General features: G+C 43.8%; 1 protein-coding gene across 3 annotated transcripts in view; it reads left to right on the top strand.

Moving 5' to 3' along the window:
- The window catches only part of sez6b (seizure related 6 homolog b), a 996,456-nt gene that overhangs the window by 758,193 nt on the left and 225,459 nt on the right, over window positions 1–12,804 (top strand). The window lies entirely within an intron of this gene.

Below are 12,804 nucleotides of genomic sequence, written 5' to 3' on the forward strand. Positions count from 1 at the left end.
CTCCATATTTTGATTGATTTCAGTTTTTTTTACTAATTCTATCCTGTCGGAGTGTTGATTTTTTGTTGTGAATCAATATTCTCCTGCTGTATTACTGTTGCTAAGAAGAGCCAAAGGCCTCCTCCATATCATTGGCCCTGTCTCTTGAATGTGGATCTATTAAAGCTTCATTTCCTCCACAACCTTTATTACGAAGATTCCAAAAAGGGTTCCTGCAGTGAGTGTGAAGTCTGTCCTGTCATCTCTGGGATATGTGCATAAATCCAGTCCAGACTAATCTGTCAGTTGTCAGAATTCTCTACCCTGATCAATATAACTGCGGGCCCACAGCACAACAACCCGCAGCTCATATAAATGAGCAATATCAGCCAGGGAGGCTATAATCATGGCTGAACGTGGAATCATTCACACTGGTACGGTAGAAGGTGTTCTTCTGAAGTTTGAATTAAGATGTATTATTGAGCCAAAGTAGAGAGAGGTTTACAGTGTATCAGACGGTGCTGTTTCTGACCCAAGAGTATTTCATGCTATCACTGAGGACAAAATGGGCAAAACAATCCACTCAACATCAATGGAAATACATTTTATATAAAGATATATAATTCTAAATGTTAAATATAAAACGCTAAGCATAAATAGTGACATGAATCTTGTCATTCATGTGAAAATGACTTATGTAATAATACTGGGCAGCCTGCTGGTGGCACTGTCCAGGGAGAGTATAAATACTCGGGCACGGGCCCAGCTTGCTCAGGACATTCTTTAACAGGAACTGGTGAAGGACACAACTAGATCTCCATGTTGTAAAACAGTCGATTAAAGCCTTGTTTAATACTTAGACCGAGTGCCTAGTAGTTTTCTTACATCAAATAGATCTTTGGAAATTAATACTAATGTGATACAGTTTGAACATGATCACTAGTGGCAATAGAATACACCAACTGGCAACAAATTCTGATGAATATTTCCATATATTATTGATATAAGCTGCACAGACATTATATGAGATGGCATCAGCATTCTGTCAAAATACAATAAGCTGGGTTTGATTTTTCTGTAGAATTCGTGTGGGTTCTACACGTTCTCTTGTGTAACACAAAGCGAACAGAAACTATGCTCCTTGATAGGTCCTATACCATCAGGAGCAGCAGAGTCCTATTCTTGCCGACTCCATTTAATTCAGACTTGCAGAGTCCCTTTTCCCTAGTTCCTACGAGCAGGATAACTCGGAAGCCTAGTGGGATACAGCAAGAGGTGAGCGTTTCGATTAGTTGAAATTAAAATTCAGATTTTCCCTTGGGTAAGTGATTGATTCGCAACTTCATAATCCGTCACCTTGATGAGCGCAAAAACTCATCCAATTTTTTTTTACATATAAGTAAGCAATACTCTCAAAATAACAGTCTTGGTGTGTTTTACTTAGAAGTTTAAGAAGAGTTACTGTTCATAAACAAAGATACTCACAGATGTTTATAAGTGATAAAGCTACTGTTGATCACAGATGAAGCATAATTTTGATATCATTACCCTTAACTAGTTTCAAAACTAGCTTGATCTGCAAATTTCTTCAGGTTTTCTGAACTTTTCAGAATAAAACTTGTGGCACTGCTTTGAAGTGAAATATCTCTCCCGCTGCACGCACCCACCCATCCCCCGCCCCTGGCCCACCCCCATGGCTTAGTGGGTTTGTCTGGTGAGTAACTGAGCCGGAACAGGAAAAGCTCAGATTCAGTCCTCGGCCTGTGCAAAGTCAGCTCCCCCCCCCATTGCGATGGTGTTAGGTGCACTACATTTAGCCTCAGTATCCCTGGGTCAGGTACAGAAATATCAACCAGGAATCGCACTCCTGACCGCTCTCCGGTGAACCTGATGGAAAATGCATCTGGCTCCGCTGTGATGTCCATTGCAGTCGAATAACCAACTGTGACATTTAAGGTGTACTTTGAGGAGCTAATTAACCTGTTAAATTTGTAGCGTTGATGCTTTGAAGCAGGACTCAGGAATGCGCCATGGCGTAGTCCTATTTGTGATGTTGTTCACGTTAAATACCTTTTTTTGTTACATTATTGAACAACAAAAAAGTACTCCAACAGCTTTCCACCTTGAAGCTCTATGGTGAAGTACAGCAAGGGTCAGATGCAAAGTAAAGCTCCATTTACACTGCAGCATTAGCAAATCCTACCTCTCACCACATGTATTCTCACACTAGTCAACCGTTTGTTGTTGTCCATATTACTGACATTTTTGTGCTGTGATTCGTATTCACTGGGAACTGACTTTGCAAACAAATTTCAGTTTTGTACAAAGAGTATAATTTGCGGTTATGCTGCATTCAAGCTCAAGTCCCGAGAGGTTAAGGACAGGAATGGGGGGGAAGGGGACTAAATCCAAAGAATTATTCCAAAGTGATTTTTAATTAGCTAAAAGTTTTGGTATTTGAAAATACCTGTTTCTACGATCCAAGTGCATCTGTCCATTTATTAAAATGGTGTCCCATGTGCCCAAGGGACAATTCACTCACTCAAGTCTCCTCTTCACATATGTAATATTATTGTCAAATGACTATGGACGAGGGATGGGAGAAGTCATTTGGGCTCCCCGGGGGTCCAGTCAGGTAAGGTGCCGCGGTTCAGAAAGGTTCTGCAATGAGCATTTTTGTCCACTACACTTTCAATTCGGAATGTGTCTAATTTTATTTTAAATGGAAAATCTGAATTTTAATTTTAATTCGTTTAAATGCTTATGTCTTACTATATCTCTGTATGCCCCCTAGTCGCCCTGCTCAAAATAACTTAAAAAAAGGGACTCTACACTTTAAACATTAAATGGAGATTAGTTCTCTTAAAATAATGTAGTATACAGTTAGAATTTATTAAAAGCCTTGCATAAAACACCCACTTTCTGTAAGTGTCTCACTTATACTTCCTATAAAGTAGCCCTGTCACGGTTTTCCTGTCGCACTGTGAGCAACAGCACAGGAGATCTCGAATTTCACTATATATTGTGCAGCCTCTTAATATAATGGCCTGGATTTTGCTGTCAGCGGCGAAGGAATGGCGCTCGCCGATCATTACGTTTACAGCTGCCCACAGACTTTTCATGGGCTTTTGAGCGACAACTTGCGGTGCGTGCGGTGCCCTCTACAGAGGATCTGTGGCGTGTGTGAACAGGGAACGCAACTGTGCGCCTCTTCAACCAATCAGATTGAAGAATCCTCACTGAGACACGCAGTCTAAACCAGGAAGTGCCCGTTAGTATATTGAAATCAATGTAATCATATACAGAAAGCAAAATAAAGCGAGGGAAAGAAAGATGGGATTAAGAGAGAGAGATAAAAGAGACAGAAAGAAAAAATTATTTTAACTTTAATTTTCTTTTAAATCTCCAACAATAATTAAATGTGAATGAATAAGACTCCACACTTGTAAAAGTATATTTTCAGTGCTAGCGAGGTTGTTCCGCACTAAATAAGATTTTATCATGCCTTTAAAAATTCACTTACACCGGAATGGACAAGCCCTAACTTTTTCTGGCGTGTTTAGTGGGTATCTCGGGGGTAAGTACCGCAACTTCACGTGCTTCAAGTATTTGATTGCTGAATCTCTCGGTGAGGAACCAGTGTAGCGAAGCTTGTGGTGGAGCAGGGCAATCGAACAGTAATGTCCGGATTTCCGCGTTTAACTGCGTATGTGCGGACGCTGGAAGTTGCTGTCCGATTTACTCCATAATTACGGTGAGCGCTGATAGCCTCGCCGTTATTTCTACCGCAAAATCTTGACCATTATGCTTATAAGTGCAGACTTATGAGTTATAAAAAATCATCAGTGGTCACTCGTATTGTTTTGTACACAGCTACACTCTTTGTTTCCATACAGCTAGTTCAGAAGAAACATGTGCAGCCTTAGCCTGCGTTACATATTGCCTCTGGCAATGTGTGGCTCACGTGTAATAAAACACCTCCAACCAAACCGCTGTCAATTATTTTCTGTGCGGGCCCAGAAATTTCCATAAATCCATACAGCTGTAAATGAGTTGCCGTGAGAACAACTCTGCAAGAAGCAACCACCGCACTATCCGAAACTGCAACTGCCCTTGCAGATTCACAGTGCTTTTGAGAATCCCTTTTTATGGGGACCTGTGTGTAGAACTCTGATGCACTGATTGGGGGTGATTTTGACTCTCTGCGATATTGTAAAATGGATGATGGCGAATCGGCAGTCTGTTTTACATCGCTCCCGATTTTTATTTCCATTGAAGTCAAAGTGGGCTGCCGATTTGCTGTCGCCTATTTTACACTGTCACACAAAGTCAAAGTTGTGTTTATCACAGCAATACTTTCTCCTTTCCTTAGCTCCTAGAGCTGTTGATTTCTCAGTGAGGAACTGGGTGCCTGTTGCATGTGAGCCTTGAGGGTGAGAGTTGATATTCGGCTGCAACAGGCATCACAGCTGTTCCTACCGTCGATCAATGTTCTCACCAATGCGAGCTCCCACAAACAGCGGTGTGATCATGACCAGATGATTTGTTTTGGTGATGTTGGTTGGGGGATGGATGTTGGCCAGGACGCCGGGGAGAGCTCCCCTGCTCCTCTTCAAATAGTGCGGTGGGGAGCCTGGTCTCCAGTCGTCTTGGATCCCCTTGCCATTGGACCAAGACCTTGCTCTGTCAAGCCCGTGTAGTAGCTGGTGTGCAACGGCCACCCCACATTAAAAGAACTCACGCACAGGCATCTTCTACCCTTTAAAATGAAGTTCAGGACCTGGAACGTCAGGATCCTCATGGACAACCCCAACAGTGACAGAGATTGTAGGTCCCGCATTGGACTCATCAGTCACCTGAGAACTCATTTTTAGTGTGGAAGCAAGTCATCCTCGGTTCCGAGGGACTGCCTAAGAAGAAGAAGGGAGAAGAATGCACGCTTCCACTGGGTAGCAATCAGGAGGCCTCATTTTCCTCCGAGCTTTCCCTCTCGAGCCCACAGGTGCAGAGACTTCTGCTGCCTGCCTGAGATCAGGTAACTGACAGGCTGCAGTTCAGTGCTTCTATGTAAAACTGTGTAAGATAATCAATGAAATAGCTACACAGATTAAAATTTAAAGAATCATTGCTGCACTGCTTGGAAAAAAAAAGTCAATATCATGTTTTTAAACTAAAACTGAGCTCAGCAACATTTGGGGAAACCTTCAAGTTGATTTTCCATAGATTCAGTCACATCTGAAAGGTTTCCTTTAGCTTTTAAATCTAATTAGTATTTTAGTAATAAACATCTATTTTTTTTTTAATGGCCCCCACAGTATTATGTGTCTGTGTGTGTGTGTGTGAAAGGGTAATATTTGGACAGATCTGCTGCAGTGGTTTGATGTCCTACGTTGCCCTTTGAAGCCTGCAGTTTTCAACCCCCAGAAGTGAACTGAAAATATCAAAACCAGGACAGGTGTTTCAGTCTGAGGGAGGCCAGATCTCCCCGTTTCAAAGCATTTGTCAATCTGGAGGCGTTTTTACGTGGCATTTTTACTCTTTAACAGGGAAATGCTTCTGTGAGTTTTAGAAAAGAGGTCGATTTGTTTCTAGGCTCAAGTAGTGAAGTGCTGCAATTAAAACCAGTGAGCGCACGTGTAGTTAGCTTACTTTGGTGAGGCCTTAAATGCTCTCATTGGCCCGTATTTTCCAATCGGAGGCTTCCTGCGTGCGGAGGCCTCCAATCTGGAAAAAATCTACGGACTTACCCGAGGGCTCCCAAGGTCCGGACACTTCCGCTCCTAGACCTCTCCAACTCGAAATGTGCAGTGCCCACGTATCCCAGAGGTGCAGGCGGTTCGCAAGCATCCCTGGGATCACGTGGGCCATGGGGAGCCAGTCAAAGAAGGGAATCTCCCTTCATACACTTGACAGATAGACCTGTCAAATATATGAATGGCGATCACCCCAAAAACACAAATAAAACATTAAATACATTTTTTTTTATCGCATTTTTTAAATGAATTGAAATTACAATAAATTAAATATTTTAAAGCTTTTACCAGGCGTAAGATTTCTAAGGGTTTTCAGCGGGCGGAGGTTCTCCAGAAAGCGGAACTATCCACTCACAGAGGCCCTTCTCCAGGGCAGGCGTCCGATCTGTCAAGCGCATTCTTGACCGATCGGAAGTGCCGGTTTTCAGCACATGCCTGAAACCGGCATTTCCGACGTCCCTACGGGTGCGTACACAGCGTGTACCCACCCGTAGGGATCAGTATATACTGCCCAAGCTGTTTAATCAAACGCTGGCCACAAAGCAGCATCAGCTGGGATCATGCAGACCAGTTTGTTCTAAGGTCCTGAGAGTCTGAATCAGGAGCTGCTCTTGTTATTGTGCAAGGACTGTGCTCGGAGCAGTGGCTCCTCTGTGAGGGTCTCACGCGACAGGCTGACACTCCAGGAGCCCCAGTAACAATGGAGCCAACCAACTGCCGGCCTTTACAAAGCCCAACAATTTTACTTTTGGATTGTAGCTGGTTGTGCAACACCTGGGCATGAAGAACTGGTGCCCCCTGCAGAGGCCGTAATGTAATATAAAACCAGCTTTAAAAGAATGTTACATTAATATTGTTATGTTCAATGGTTAGAATCTGACTTGAGGGATATTCACTTTTCTCCCTTTTCCTGCTTTATTGAAAATACTGAAAAACCTTTTCAATATCTGTAGAAATCTGTAGAGTTACAAAACGTTTGTTGTGTTCGAGAGCCAAGATCAATATTTGCCAGGGGCATGAACACTGACTTTTATCTAACTGTAATATAGCGTACATGGTCCATGTCTCTGAAGCATACAGGAGGGCAGGAATCACTACTGCTCTGTAGACCATGAGTTTGGTGCCGAGTTTGTACAGCAGGCACCTCAAAGCACTGGAGAGGTACCACCAACGCTGTCTCCGCAAGATCCTGCAAATCCTGCGCACCAACATCAGTGTTCTCACTCAGGCCAACATCCCCAGCATCGAAGCTTTGACCACGCTCGATCAGCTCCGATGGACGGATCACATCGTCCGCATGACCGATACAAGACTCCCAAACCAAGCGCTCTACTCAGAGCTCCAACACGGCAAGAGAGCCCCAGGTGGGCAGAGGAAATGTTTCAAGGACACCCTCAAAACCTCCTTGAAAAAGTGCAACATCCCCACCGACACCTGGGAAACCCTGGCCCAAAACCGCTCAAAATGGAGGAGAAGCATTCGGGAAGGCGCCGAACACCTCGAGTCTCTCCGCCGGGAGCAAGCGGAAGCCAAGCGCAAACAGCGGAAGGAGCGCACGTCAACCCGAGCACCCCACCCACCCGCCCCTTCAACCACCGTCTGCCCCACCTGTGACAGAGACTGTAGGTCCTGCATTGGACTCATCAGTCACCTGAGAACTCATTTTTCGTGTGGAGGCAAGTCATCATCGGTTCCGAGAGACTGCCTAAGAGAGAGAGAGAGAATATAGCGGCGTGCTTCAATCAGAAGATACATTTATTGCTTTCAGTGCATGCATCGGAGAATTGTTTGCCTCCATTTCCATGCGTATGAGTGTTAAACAAAAAAAACAAGCAGGCCCAAACTTGGCCATTTTCAGGTTCTTTCCAAAGTCTCAGATCTAGCCAGATTCAGACCAGTTTGAGTTCAGTGGCATTTTTCCCTGAATACACATGTATTCAATATCTTACCAGAAAGATAACGCCCATATCCTCTTGTGGTGGAGGATGACATGGGTTCAGTTCCTGACAGGTCTGTGGATACATGTCCCATGATCCCTGGTGCTGTAATGATGAGCACAAAAGGGCAACAAAGATAATTAGAAACAGGAAAAGGTCACTGATCCCAACAAACCTGTCCCTTTCTGATAGACCTCAATCCCACCTCCCTGACCGCCCACCATATCCCTCCGTCTCTTCCAACCCCAAAAATGGATCTAATTATCTCTTCGACCCATTCATGCTGTCCAGTGTAAGTAGTTATCTGACCCCCATTTCCCCAGTACTCAAGGGGGTCTTGTGTCACGGGTGTGCAAACTGCAGCCTGTGGGCCACATTAGACCCTTAAGCTCTGGCAATCCAATCGTCAAAGCCCAGGGAACTCAGTCCTATTTGAGCTCATATTTCTTATTTTGGTGTTTGTACTGTTTAACTGTTATGGGCCTGGAAGTTTGGGAAGGGCTGTATTTAGCACTGGTGTCTGATTGATGGATTAATCCCCAATCAGGAGGTCAAGATCTGTTGGTATCAGCAATTTAAGATAAATGCAAATTAATAGGATCATGGATTCAGACTTTTTTTTTTATAAGTGGCCCCTGAGGCTCCATGTATCCACCCAAACATAAGACAAAGACCTCAGATAATGCTGGCTTTGATCACCTCATGGATTCTACAGCCAACTTGCTGGCCACTAGAGAATGCAAGAGAGTCGTCGGTTGTGACCTCCATCCCCAGAAAGTGCGCGGCCTTCGTTCCATGATGTGCAGTGACATTAAGAAGGAGACTTGGGAGCCTTCTGCATATGGATTCAATGGGAAGGCATCTGCTCCCTGACGCAATGTTGGGCAACGCATTAATAAAACATCCCAGTACAGCAACCAGCTGTAATATGCTTTAAGTCCGTCGCAAATATATTCGAAAAGAAAATGTTATTTGGGTGTGTTTACAAATAGAGTAATAATATATAATGAGGGATTAAAATTAAGTTCTCTTTTATCATTTTACATAATTTTTCTCCCTATACCTCACCACAGGGGCCCTACGTGTAACCATTACTTTGTGCCAAGGCAAGTATGTGTTTCTGACTGGTGCCTTCTGCAACTGTGACATATTTATTAAGCCTCCAGCTGAGGTCCCTGCCTCAGTTGCTCTCTCAAACTATATTCGCAGCAGTTAATGTTGTGTTGAGCGGCTGCGATCTGATTTCAGTTGTAGCCCGTGAAGCCAAAAGCTTGGACGTTCCATCCCTGCCATTCAGGGAAGTTCATACTGCTTTTTGTAGGTTCAGACTTCAGCCACAGATTGAAGGGGTAGAGTTTCCACCCTGGGTGCAGTTGGGAAATTGCACCCCAAAATGCGTTTGAAACCGCGCTGGATAGGCCGGGCTCGGCTTCAAGTCTCTGCTAAAATTCACTTGCGTAATCACAAATTTAACATCTGCCATGAGGCACTGCAGTCAGGCAGCGTAATAGAACGTAATTGGGTTTTTTTTTTGCTTTCCATTAAAAAGTATTCCTTGATGTATTTGAGAGGTAACCTGGTGCAGTTTTATTAATACAGCTGAAAATGGGTTTATCACCAAAAATAAGCGTTTTTAATATGGGTGTCCAAATCCTCCGAGAGTAACCGCTGAAAATAACTTTTAAAGAAAACTATACTGAACCATTTAATAGTTTCATTGATGTACACCAGTCAGTTTCTTAGTACATTAAATATTTTTTGATATGAAAAAATTTGCCTACTAGTGCCTTTACACCTAAGAAAATGAGCGCAATTTGAAGAGCCTTCCCGAACCAGCGGATTTTTGCAATGTCGACCTGCACGCGTGGTCAGTTTTGTGGGCGGGGTCTGATTTTGGATGAATTGAATCTTGAACCAGCATAAAATATTGCAAGAAACACAAGCGTATATGATTTTGGGCCTGACTCACTTACTTTTAAAATTCCCAGTCTTTTACACTGGTTCGGCCGATTCCGCCCGGATTGCGCTGATATAATTAGCGTAACTAATGGAAACTCAGCCACAAAAGCTTATCCTGACAGGAGAACCACTGTGTTCTACAGATCTAATGGAGTAGCATTTAAATCTTTCTCTTCCATGAATATTCATTCCTGCTCTGCGAATGTCTTGACTGCTGCACCGCCCAAGTCTTAAGTTTTTTGTTCTAATTGATATATTTTGGTGAATGTTTCTATTTCATCTAACTGAGGATATTAGCCTGGTGATAAATAAAATGCTGGAAACACTCAGCAGGCCAGGCAGCATCCGTGGAGAGAGAAACAGAGTTAACGTTTCAGGTCTGGGACCCTTCATCAGAACTGGAAAAAGCAGGAGATGTAACATATTGGGCCAGTAATTCCGGTCCCAACGCGTGAGTACGGACGGGGTACTCGCGCGTGGGCCCGTTGGAAGTGCCAGATTTCAGCATGCACAGCGCATGCGCGGGAAACCGGCATTTCCTCCAAGGGTTTCAGAGGTCCAACACGTGCGCGCAGGACTCTGCGCGCACGCGTTGAACTTCCTTCTTTTTGACAGGTTTGCCCGTGTGCAAGGGCCTGAACATTTTGCACATATAAAAAGGAGGCGTAAGGAGTGGATTCTTGAAGGTAAGTGGTCTATTATTTAAAATTATTACATTTTTTCCACAGCTTCATTGTTTTTAAGGACTTTACAGTAAGATAAGTTTATTTTTAGACCCGATTTCTTAAAAAATTATTTTTTCAAAAATTTTATTAATTGTTTAAAATAGTTTTTTAAAGTTATTTATAGTTTATTTAACTATTGGGATGTTTTTTAAAATTTTATTTAAAGTTAAACTAGTCTTTTGGGCGCCCGTACTTTTCATGAGTTTGACAGTAAGAACTGTCAAACTCATGAATGAAGTTTCCCCTCCCCTGATTGGCTGCACAGTGCTCACTTGATCCCAGCCGGCACATCGCACTAACTACGCCGCTGGATCAGGTAAGCACATCGCGCCGACATCTGAACCGGGCCAGTGACAGGAATTCCAAACAGGCCCAGGCTTCAGATGTCGGCGTGCCGGGTGAGTGCAAGCCCCCGATCCTAATTTCTGGCCCATTAAGCAGGTGCAGAGACAGGGAGGGTGGGGGCGGGAGGGGAGGAAGGAATTGAAGGGTCACACTGTGCTTATGAAAGAGGCAGGAAAGATAAAATGTTGCAAATGGGCATGGCAAAATCATACAGCATGAAAAATGGGAGCAGGGGTTATGGTTTGAAATTGTTGAACTCAATGTTGAGTCCAGAAGGCTGTAAAGTACCGAATCGAAAGATGAGGTGCTGTTCCTCAAGCTTACATTGAGCTTCATTGGAACAATGTAAGAGGCCGAGGACAGAGCGATCAGAGTGGGAGTGAAGCAGAGAATTAAAGTGACAGGCGACCGGAAGCTCAGGGTCACCCTTACGGACTGAACGGAGGTGTTCCGCAAAGCAGTCGCCCAATCTGCGTTTGGTCTCCCCAATGTAGAGGAGACCGCATCGTGAGCAGCGAATACAGTATGCTAAATTGCAAGAAGTACAAGAAAATCGCTGTTTCACCTGGAAGGGGTGTTTGGGGGCCCTGGACAGTGGGAAGGGAGGAGATAAAAGGGCAGGTGTTGCATCTCCTGCGCTTGCACGAGAAGGTGCCGGGTGAAGGGGAAGGGCTGCAGAGGTGATTGAGGAGTGGACCAGGGTGTCGCGGAGGGAGCGGTCCCTTCGGAATGCTGAAAGGGGAGGTGAGGGGAAGATGCATTTGGTGGTGGGATCACATTGGAGATGGCGGAAATGGCGGAGGATGATCCGTTGAATGTGGAGGCTGGTGGGGTGAAAGGTGAGGACCTTCCCGTGCAAGCAGCATTTTCTCAGCATTTGGAAGTGAGCCGTGATCCAGTTGAGTTCTGTTCTAGGACTTCTTCTGTTCACTGTGTACATCAATGATTTGGATATACAGCTAGTGAGAGTAGTGTCCAAATTTGCAGATGATACTAAAGTAGGAGTCATAGTGAATAATTCTGAGCACCAATGGAAGCTGCCTGGGATATTGATAAGATGGTGGAATGGGCAAAAAAGTGGCAGATGGAATTTAATGTGACGTGGTACATCTTGATTTATTTTTAAAAAGATAATAATTATACTTTGAATGGGGGAAAGTTGGGTAATGTGGAAGAGCAAAAGGATTTAGGGGTTCAAGTTTTAAAAGCAGCACCCCAAGTGGATAAGGCCATAAAAAGCAGAATACTGGGTTTTATGGCAAGAGGTATAGAATATAAAAGTTGAGATGTATTAAAGTATCTACATAAAGCCTTAGTAAGACCACAGTTAAAGTACTGTGTCAGCTGTGGCTCAGTGGGTAGCACGCGCGCCTCTGAGTCAGAAGGTTGTGGGTTCAAGTCCCACTCCAGGGACTTGAGCACATAAAGCTAGGCTGATACTCCAGTGCAGTGCGGAGGGAGTGCTGCACTGTCGGAGGTGCCGTCATTTGGATGAGATGTTAAACCGAGGCCCCGTCTGCTCTCCCAGGTGGACGTAAAAGATCCCATGGCACTATTTTGAAGAAGAGCAGGGGAGTTATCCCCAGTGTTCTGGCCAATATTTATCCCTCAATCAACATAACAAAAACAGATTATCTGATCATTATCACATTGCTGTTTGTGGGAGCTTGCTGAGCGCAATTGGCTGCCGCGTTTCGCACATTACAACAGTAACTACACTTCAAAAGTACTTCATTTGCTGTAAAGCGCTTTGGGACGTCCTGAGGTCATGAAAGGTGCTATAGAAATGCAAGTCTTTCTTTTTCTTTAATAATTATGGCAAATTTGTCACTTAATAATCAGTAGTTGATTATTTTAAAAAATCTAATCATTGTAGCCCAGAAATCATGCTGTGCTATATTGGATAAGTGTGTTATGCATTAACATGGTTTATTTTCTCTCTTATTATAAACAATAGATCAACAACAAATTACATTTAATAGCATCTTTACAGGAAGCCATATCAAAATGCTCTACAATGAGGAGACATTCTGTCCAAATTGCAATTTAAGGAGGGTTGAGGCAAAGAGGCTGTCTAGGAGAATATTAGAGAAATCTAGCCTTAAA

Source organism: Somniosus microcephalus, chromosome 22 (genome assembly GCF_052327205.1).
Source record: "Somniosus microcephalus isolate GS21.2 chromosome 22, FLI_Smic_1.0, whole genome shotgun sequence".
Classification (NCBI taxonomy): domain Eukaryota; kingdom Metazoa; phylum Chordata; class Chondrichthyes; order Squaliformes; family Somniosidae; genus Somniosus; species Somniosus microcephalus.